The sequence below is a fragment of the Octodon degus genome, unplaced genomic scaffold (genome assembly GCF_000260255.1).
Source record: "Octodon degus isolate 3935 unplaced genomic scaffold, OctDeg1.0 scaffold00051, whole genome shotgun sequence".
In the NCBI taxonomy this organism is placed as follows: Eukaryota; Metazoa; Chordata; class Mammalia; order Rodentia; family Octodontidae; genus Octodon; species Octodon degus.
Window position 1 is genome coordinate 4,481,799 of NW_004524627.1, and position 9,742 is coordinate 4,491,540.

The following is a 9,742-nucleotide window of genomic DNA, read 5'->3' on the forward strand; positions in this document are numbered from 1 at the left end:
AGTTGCATTTCTTGGAGGAAGCACCAAGATGGCAGAGCCATAAGCAGCAGAGAAAGCCCCTCTGAGAGTCTTGATCCAGATCTTGGGAGAGAGCAAGAAAGGAGACAAGAAGGAGGCAAGTGGGCCCCCTGGATCCAGGAAGGATCTGAAGTGTGAACTGAAGCCCACTGAGAGTGAAGAGAGAAACTTCAACACAGATGAAGGAGGTAGCCTACTCCCTGAGACGAGACTCACTGCATGAGACAAGCGGTTCAAACCTGCAGACACAAGGTGACTATTAGTGACCCCACAGGCCTCTACAGGGAGACGTTCCTCAGACAAAGGATTGCTATTGAAAACATATAGGGCTGGTGAGATGGCTCAGTGGTCTAAAGCACCTACTTAGAACAAGCTAAGCTAAGCAAAGCACAGGGACCGCAGTTCAATCCCCCAGCACTACATGCCAGCCAGCCCCACCCCCTGGTGGGCTGAGCTGGCCACACACACAAAATAAATGAATGAATAAATAAATAAATAATTCTTAAAAAAAAAAAGAAAGAAAACATATAGAGAACTAAAAAAAAAATTAAACCTCCCAAACTTAAAGACCTAATACAAAAATGGAAGTTGAGATGAATACACACATCTCAGGTGAAGAACTATGAACAACTAATGAATATATTTTAAAATGTTCAACATCACTGGTCACTAGAAAGATGCAACTTTTTTTTAGTTTTATTTCAAAGAGAAAAAATTTTTAAAACAAGATCATAAGAGGGTCACAATAGTTAATACATTGGGTATTGTTATCTCTAGTTACTCAGAATAAAAGATATCAGTATTTCATTGTCCAAACAATATTAGCACAAGTTATTCAATGAACTAAGAGAAATTTAATATAACTATCTTGGGGCTGGGGAGATGGCTCAGTGAAATAAGCGCTTCCCTGGCAAGCACAAGGGCCTGAGTTCAGTCCCCGGTTCCACAAAAAAGAAATATATATATATATATATATATATATATATATATATATATATTCCCTTTTATTCTCCATTCTCCCACCATTTCTCTTTCCTTTGGAATTTTCTTCCCAGTTTACAATATCTATTATACATTTTGCATCCTATAAATCTCTTTCAGTCTCTCACACTAGGTAAACAATACGATGTTTACACATGTATATCTAGTTTATTTAAGTTATGAGTATGGTCTCAAATTGCATCCATTTACCTATAAAGGTCTCTAATTTATCCTTCTTTATGGCTGAGTATTACTCCATTGTATAAAAACACCACATTGAACCTTCCAGATAGCTCAGCGGACTATAGCTCCTGTTTAGGCAGAGCGCAGTGGACGGGGTTTCATCCCTGGCATGCGGTGCCAACTCCAACCCAGAGGTGCGCTGACACATTGATTGAGACTGGGTGTGGTGGTGCATGCCTGTAATCCCACCGCTTGGGAGGCTGAAAACAGGAGAATCACTATGAGTCAAATCTACATAGTGAGACCCTGTAGACACTGCAGACCCTGTACCAAATACATAAAAGAAAAGAAAAAACCACATCTCTTTTATCCATTCCTTGATTGATGGGAATTTGGGTTGTTTTCAAGATCTAGCTATTACAAATTGTGCTGGCATGAAAGGGGAATAGCTGGGACAAATGGGATCTCCAATCCTAGCTTTTTGAAGAATCTCCACACTGATTTCCAAAGTTATTGCACCAGCCTGCACACCCACCACGGGAGAAAAACACTTCCCTCCACTCCCCAGAACATTACCTACATGTATTATTGGTTGATTTCTTGATGATGACCATTCTTTTCCAGAGTAAAATAAAATCTCAGTATTCTAATTTCCGTCTCCCCAATGACCAGTGATGTTGAACATTTTTAAATATATTTAAAAATATATTTCTTTGTCTGAGAGGTGTGTATTCATCTCAGATGACCATGTTTGGATTGGGTCTTTAAATTTGTGAGGTCTGCTTTTTTTAAGTTCTTTATATGTTCTCCATAGTAATCCTTTTTCTGAAGAACAGCTTAAAGACGTTAACTCACACATTGTGCTGTCTCTTCACTCTTTTAGTGGTTTCTCTTGTTATGCAAAAGCTTTTTAATAAGAGGAGATAACAGTTGTTGATTCTTTGTTATAGTTCCTATGTGATCAGGGTTTTAGTCATGAAATCTTTGCCTATACCAATGTCTTCAAGAGTTTCGTATGGTATACCTTCCAGCACATTTAATGTTTCTGTTTTAATATTTATATCTTTGATCCATTTCACATTTAATTCATCGTAAAAGATATGGGTCCAATTTTAATCTTTGGCTTGTGCAGAGCCAGTTTTCCACAACCATTTATTAAAGAGGCCATGTTTGTCCTAATGTATATGTTTGACACCTTTGTCAAGAATAAGGAGGCTGAGTATACCTGGAGTTGTTTCTCCCTTTTCTAATCAGTTCTACTGATCTTTGGGTCTTTTTATTGTCAGAATCATGCTACTTTTATTGCAGTAGCTTTATAGTATAATTTCAAGTCAGGGATGTGATCTGCCCTGCCTTGCCTTTGTTGCCCAGAATTGTCTTTTTTATTCTAGGTTTCTTCTGGTTCCAAATAAATTTTAGGATTGTTTCATCTTATTCTGTGAGATACGCTTTGGGAATTTTGATCAGAATTATGTTAAATCTGTGTAACAGTTTTGGAAGCATGGCCATTTTCATTATATTTGTTCGTTCTTTCTACCCAAGAGCATGGGATATTTTTCCATTTTCAAATATTCCCTTCAGTCTCCCTTCTCAGAGAACTGTAGTTTTTAGCGTAGAGGTCTTTTACATCCTTTGTTATATTGATTACTCGGTATTTGATTCTTTTTGTTGCTATTGTGAAAGGTATTTCCCTAATTTCTTTCTCAGTGAGTGTGTCATTTGTGTACAAGAAGGCTTTTGATTTTTTAATATTGACTTTGTATCCACCTACATTACTGAATTTGCTTATGAAAACTAGAAGATTTTTACTGAAGTTTTAAATGTAAAGTATCATGTCACATGCAAATAATGATATTTTTACTTCTTCCTTTCCTATAGTTATTTTTTTATTTCTTTCTCTTGGCTAATTGCTCTGGCTAAAGTTTCCAGGACTATGTTGAATAATAGTCAAGTGGACATAACTAGTGGACATCCTTGTCATGTTCCTGGTTTTAGAGAAAAAGCTTTCAGTTTTTGTCTACTTAGTATGATTCCAATCTAATTTTCTGTAGGGTTTTTATCAAGAATGAGTGTTTGACTTTGTGAAAAGCTTTGTCTGCATCTATTGAGATGATCATGTCGCTTTTGTCTTTGGCTCTGTTTATATTTATAGATCTGTGTATGTTGAGTCATCCCTACCTTCCTAGGATAAATCCCACTTGGTCATGGTGTATAATCTTCTTGATGATTTCTTGCATTCCATTTGCCACTATCTCATTGAGAATTTTTACATTTATGTTCATTAGGGATATTGGCCTTTCTTTTTCTTAGTTGGGCCCTTCTCCAGTTTTGGTATAAAGATAATGCTTGCTTCTAGAAATGAACTTGGGAATATTGCTTCCCTTTCACTTTCATTGGACAGTTTGAGAAGTAGTGGTGTAGGTTTTACCCAAAGTTCTTGTAGAATTCAACAATGAATCTTTCAGGAGCTGGGTTTTTCTTTGTTGGTAGGTTTTTAATTATATCTTCAATTTCATTGATTTTGATTTTTTGGGATTTTCTTTTCTTTTTTTTTTCAGCCCCAGGATTTTCATATTTTCCCTTTTTTTTTTTTTTTTTCCAGAACTGGGGATTGAACTCAGGGCCTTGCATGTGCCAGGCAAGTGCCTATTCTACTAAGCCATCTCCCTGGCCCTCAGGATTTTCATATTTTCTTGATTCAGCTTTGGTAATTAATATGTATGTAGGAATCTGTCAATTTCTTCTGCATTTTCCATCTTATTAGAATACAAGTTTTCAAAGTAGGAACAGATGATCTTCTGGGTTTCTGCAGGGCCTGTTGTAATTTCAACATTTTCATTCCTAATTACAGAGATTTGAGTACTTTCTTTGTTTTGATAAGATTTAATAAGGGTCTGTTGATTTTTTTAAGGCTTTCAATGAACCAATTCTTTGATTTATTGATTCTTTGCATTGTTTTCTTAGTCTGCAATGCATTAATTTCTGCCCTGATATTTATAATTTCCTCTCTCTTATAAGCTTTGGTTTAGCCTGTTTTTATGAATTTTGTGCAAGGTCTCACTATGCAGCTTGGACTCCTAGTGACCCTCCTGTTTTAGCCTCCCCAGTGCTGGGATTACAGGCATGTGCCAGCACCCTGGGACTCTGTCACTGGCTCAGAGTGCCCAGGGGCAGGGCCAGAGCTGCCTGTGGTACCAGGGATGGAACCCTGGTCCCTGCACTTGTCTTAGCAGGTGCTTAGTTCACTGACCTATCTTGCCAGCCCTAGCCTGCTCTTTTTTTTTTTTTAACTAGAAGTTTGAGGTTTGCCATTAAGTTTGTTTGTACTTGTTCTGTTTTCCTGATGTATTTACTGCTATAAAATTTCCTCTTAGGACTGTTTTCATTGTATCCAGTAAGTTCTGATATGTTGTATTGTCAGTATCATATAACTATAGAAACAGTCTAATTTATCTTTTAATTTTAGTTGTACAAGAGGGTACTATTTAATTTCCATATGTTTGTGAAGTTCTTGTGGTTTCTTTTCCATTGATTTCATTTTATTGCATTATGGTTTGATTATATGCATGGGATAATTTCAGTTCCTTTCATTTACTTAAGCATGTTCTATGAGCTAGTGTGTAGTCTATTTTGGAGAACATCCTTTGTACAGCTGAAAAGAATGTGTATTCTGATGCTGTAGGTTACAATACTCTGTAACTTCTACTAAGTCTATTTGTTCAAAAGTTTGGTTCAGTTTTAATCTATTCTTGTTGATTTTTTATCTATTTGACCTGTCTTTTTGTGACAGTGAGGTATTCAGATTCCTCAGTATAATTGCTTATTTAATTTTCAGGCCCATTAATACTTGTTTTAAATAGTTATATGCATTGGCATTTTATATATATATATAAAATGCCAATGCATATAACTATATATATAAATTAATTATAAATATATATATATATATATATATATATATATATATATATATATATTATCTTCCCTTTATGTCTGAAAATAGAATAGCTATGCCTGCTATTTATCTGGGTTCCTGTTGCATGGACTATTATTTTTCATCCTTTAACTTTTAGTCTATGAATTTCCTTTTTAAAAATATATTTAGTACAGGATCTACAGAGTCTCACTACACAGATCAGACTTGTAGTGATCCTCCTGTTTTCAGCCTCCCAAGTGCTGGGATTACAGGTGTGCACCACCACGCCCAGTCTCAGTCATTGTCTCAGTGTGCCCCAGAGACGGAGCCAGCACAGCATGCTGGGGATTGAACCCCAGACCCTGTGCTCTTCCTAAGCAGGCACTTTAGTCCTCTGAGCTGTCTAGCTGGCCCAGAATTTCCTTTTGAATTAAATGTGTTTCTTATATGTAGCATATTGTTGGATCTTGCTACTTGATCCATTCTGCCAGTTTGTGTCTTTTGATTAGTGAATTGAGACCATTAACATTGATGGTTATAACTGATTTGTATTTAATCATCTTTGTAATGTTCTTTTCCTGTTGTTGGGGCCCCTCTTTTCCTTCCCTCCATTAGTTTGCCTAGCCTGGTATGGATTCCTTCTGTTGGGGTTCGTGGAATTGTAGTCCTTGTTATTTCTTCTAGAATGTCCTTCAGAACATTTTGGAGTGCTGGTTCAGTGGTCATAAATATCCTCAGTTGTTCTTTGTCATGGATATATCTTATTTCTCCATCAATTTCAAAATACAGTTTTTTTGGGTATATTAATCTTGGTTAGATGTTTTTCTTTAGGGCTTGAAATACTTCATTATAAACTCTACTTGACTTGAGGACATTGAGAAGTCAGCTCTGATTCTGATGGGCTCTCCTTCATAGGTGATTTGTTTCTTTTCCTGAAAAACTTTAGTATTCTATTCTTGTACTGAATTTCTGGAATCTTGGCTATGATATGCCTGGCTATCTTTTTTTTTCTTTCTTTCTTTCTTTCTCTTTCTTTCTTTCTTTCTTTCTTTCTTTCTTTCTTTCTTTCTTTCTTTCTTTCTTTCTTTCTTTCTTTCTTCCTTCCTTCCTTCCTTCCTTCCTTCCTTCCTTCCTTCCTTCTTCTTTCTTTCTTCCTTCTTCTTTCTTTCTTTCTTTCTTTCTTTTTTTTATCATGGCTACTTAGAATTCTATATGCCTCACATATCTATCAAATTATTTTGTTCTACTAGTTAGGTTTTCTGCCATGATGCCTGAGGACATTTTTATGTCATCTGTGCTATCTCCTACCTTTTCACTGATTCCAATTAATATTATGTTATTTTTCTTTGTATCAGCTAGCAGTTGGATTGATTTCTCATGGTCCCTTGCAATTTTTAAAAAAATCTTTCTTTTCATGATCACTAGTTACAAGGCTGTTTTCTGAATCTGAGGTCCTGTCCTCACACTGACTTAATCTTCTGTGAATACTTTCAATGAAATATTTATTCTCCTGGATATCTGCTTGAATCTGTTCTATGGATCCCATTTCTTTCCTTAATGGATGCTCATGGTTTCCATCATTTTCTTCAGCTTCTGTATTTATTTTGTCTGCATCTGCTCTAATGTCACTAAGCATGGTTTTCATTATGGTCATTATCTCTGTAGTTATCTGAGAAATTATTATCTGATTTGATTTTTTCTAGAGCCTCATTCATTTGCTTTGTCATTACCATGGTGGGTGGCTTTCAGATTGTCCCATCTCATTGCCCCTAGGTTTGCCTTTGGTGAACTGGATGTCTGGGGTTGCATCTTAAGTGTCTTCTCACTCTTTCTTTCTTTCTTTCTTTCTTTCTTCCATTTAATTCCTGGGGTGATGCCTGGAAATTCCCTATAGTGGGTTGCTTTATTGCTAGTATTTCAATCCCTTAGGAAATAACTACTTCTCCAAGTGCCTTCCACCTATAGCTGATTTTAGAGTTTTGAGCCTGTTGCAAGATCCTACCTCTACCATTTATTGGGGATGAGAAGCTGTTGCTTGCTTGTCCTAGCCCATGGTTCTTGGCACTCGCCCACCGTATTTTCTATCACCATTAGGCAATCTCAGTCTTGGAATACCAGGATGGTTTTGGGTTTTTGCAAGGGGAACAATACATGAGATTGTTTTATAATCACCCAGAGTCACATACAAAGAGTGCAGGAAATCTGTCCATATACTAAAGACCAAAGAATTGAGCTGAGGGCCTGGATCATAATATCCTGTATGAGTCCTGCTGAAAATCTATAGCCCTTAATAGCACCTCTCACAAGTCCAACTGGAGGCCTAGAGCCCACAACAATATCTCATGGAAGCCTGCTTCACAGATCTGCACTGGGAAGGCTCAAAGGTCAGTGGTGGAAGCTAGAAAGTCTATGCCATCAGGATGAAAGATCTGTGCTAGCAGGCTGAGGGATCTGAACTAGAGCTAGAAAACAGTGCTCAAGGTAAGCTCCAGAGCTCCCATGAAAAGTATCACAGCCACCCTCAGCAACAGTGAGGTCCCAAGCTCCTCTTGTGATGAGGAAAGCTGAGTGCCCATCAAGAAAGCCAACATGACAAGTTTCTCCAGGAGGCTGAGCAGTGCACCATCTTCCCCTCTAGGGCCAGAAAGCAATGCTCAAGATGAGGACCAGAGCACCCCCAAAATGAATTGTAAGCATTCTCAATGATCAAGCCCTGAGTTCCAACTTCAATAAGAATAGCCAAGTTCATCAGGAAAGCCAGTGTGACAAGGTCCTCCAGAACAGCTTAAGAGAACCAGAAGCTTTCAACAGCTCCAACAGTTTCTCCAAACAACATCCCTAACAGCCTCTCAAAAGCTTCTCCAGCTCTGCCTCTTATGTTGCTGGCAACAATCCTCAGGTGGGCCTCCCACACCTAGCACCATGCTAGTTCATTTCAGCTAGGTGTAATAAGTTGACCACCAGTTAGCTATGCACTACAGCCAGTTAGAACAATTATGCCACTTTGGCTACAAGAATAAAGTCAGAAATAACAAATAGCACCAAATACAGCCTAGAAAATAAACTATTAATTTTCCACCTTTAACCATCTGAGCTAGATTTGTGGTTACATCACAAACTCTGAAGCAAACCAGAAAATTATATGTAGTAAGTCCTCAATGAGTCAATTTTAATCTCAGGGGAGAAAATTTAAAAGGGGTTAGGAAAAAAGAAAAGAAAATAGATTAGAAGGATGGAAGAGGGCGGTCATTGAAACTTTGGGAAGCTGGAGCAGAAGACAGGAGGAAAGAAGGAAGAAGTAAAAGAACAGAACCACCACATAGAAGCTAGAAACCATGTTCACACTCCTATAAAAGCAAGATCAAACTATGAAGGAGAAAAAACAACAACAAAACCAAGTAAGCTAAGTGTAAAAAAAAAAAAAATTCACCTCCAGGTTTATTTCTGCTGTTACTGGTGGCAACGTGTGGAGACAGAGTCTAGATTATTTCAGCAAGCCAGCAGTAGCTTTATGGATGGGTAGTGGATAAGCTTCAGCAAGCCTGCACCTTTATTTCCCTTTAACTTCATACTGGACTCTGGCCATGAGGCTGAGACCAGACCTGTTCAGCCTGCAGCTCCCAGAGTACCTTCTGAGGACTTTTACCCAGCTAGAAGCTGCTAGATGGACCCAGGGGTTGTTCTGAGTTCTGAGCTCAGTTGGCCCCTCTCCAAGATGGCTGCCATTCAGTTGCTGTCCTGTGGGACAATCAGTCCCTCACCACTCAACCCCACTAGTGCACAAGTTCATGTTCACTGTTCCCCTGCACTACTGTGTCTCTCTTTGGAGGCCTCTGGTGTTATGAGTGGTCACCATGTGTCTGTAGGTTTGAACGGCTCCTCCCACACAGTGAGTCCTGACTCAGGGAGAAGGCTCTGTAGGCTACCTCCTTCTTTAAGTTTCTCTCTTTGCTCTCCCTGGGGGCTTCATTTCTGACTTCAGATCTTTTCTGGGTCCAGAGGACCCACTTCCCGCCTTTTTATCTCCCTCTTGTTGCTATATTCCAGTGTCTGGATGGCAACTCTCAAGAGAGGCTCTTTCTCTACTGCTTGCCACTCTGCCATTTTCCCAGAAGACTCCTTAAGTTTTTATATTTTATATCTATATACTTTTTGTTTTTTAGGGGAGGTTTATTTTTTGGTTTTGGTACTGAGGACTGAACCCAGGGTTTCCAGCTTGCTAGACAATATACTTTTTGTTTAAAACCAAACAATTTCCATGAGTGTTTTAACTTACATAATTTGATCCCTTGTACATAAAAGTTACCTGGAAAAAACTCAGAAATGAAGTTTTTGTTTGTTTATAAAGTTTAAGAGAAATGGTACTTGTGCATATTAGAAGTGGTTTTGCTCAGGGAAGTTCTTTGTAATGGATTCCAATCAGGCACTACAGATTCCATTAAATAAAAACCTGACTTAAGTTATGTACATACATTACAGAATAGAATATAAGCCATAGAAAAAAAGTAAATCTTCCAAGGTTGCTAGTTTCTTTTTTCTTTCTTTTTTTTTTTTGTGGAACCGGGGATGGAAGTCAGGCCCTTGCGCTTGCCAGGGAAGCACTTATTCCACTGAGCCATCTCCCCGGTCCAGGGTTACTAGTTT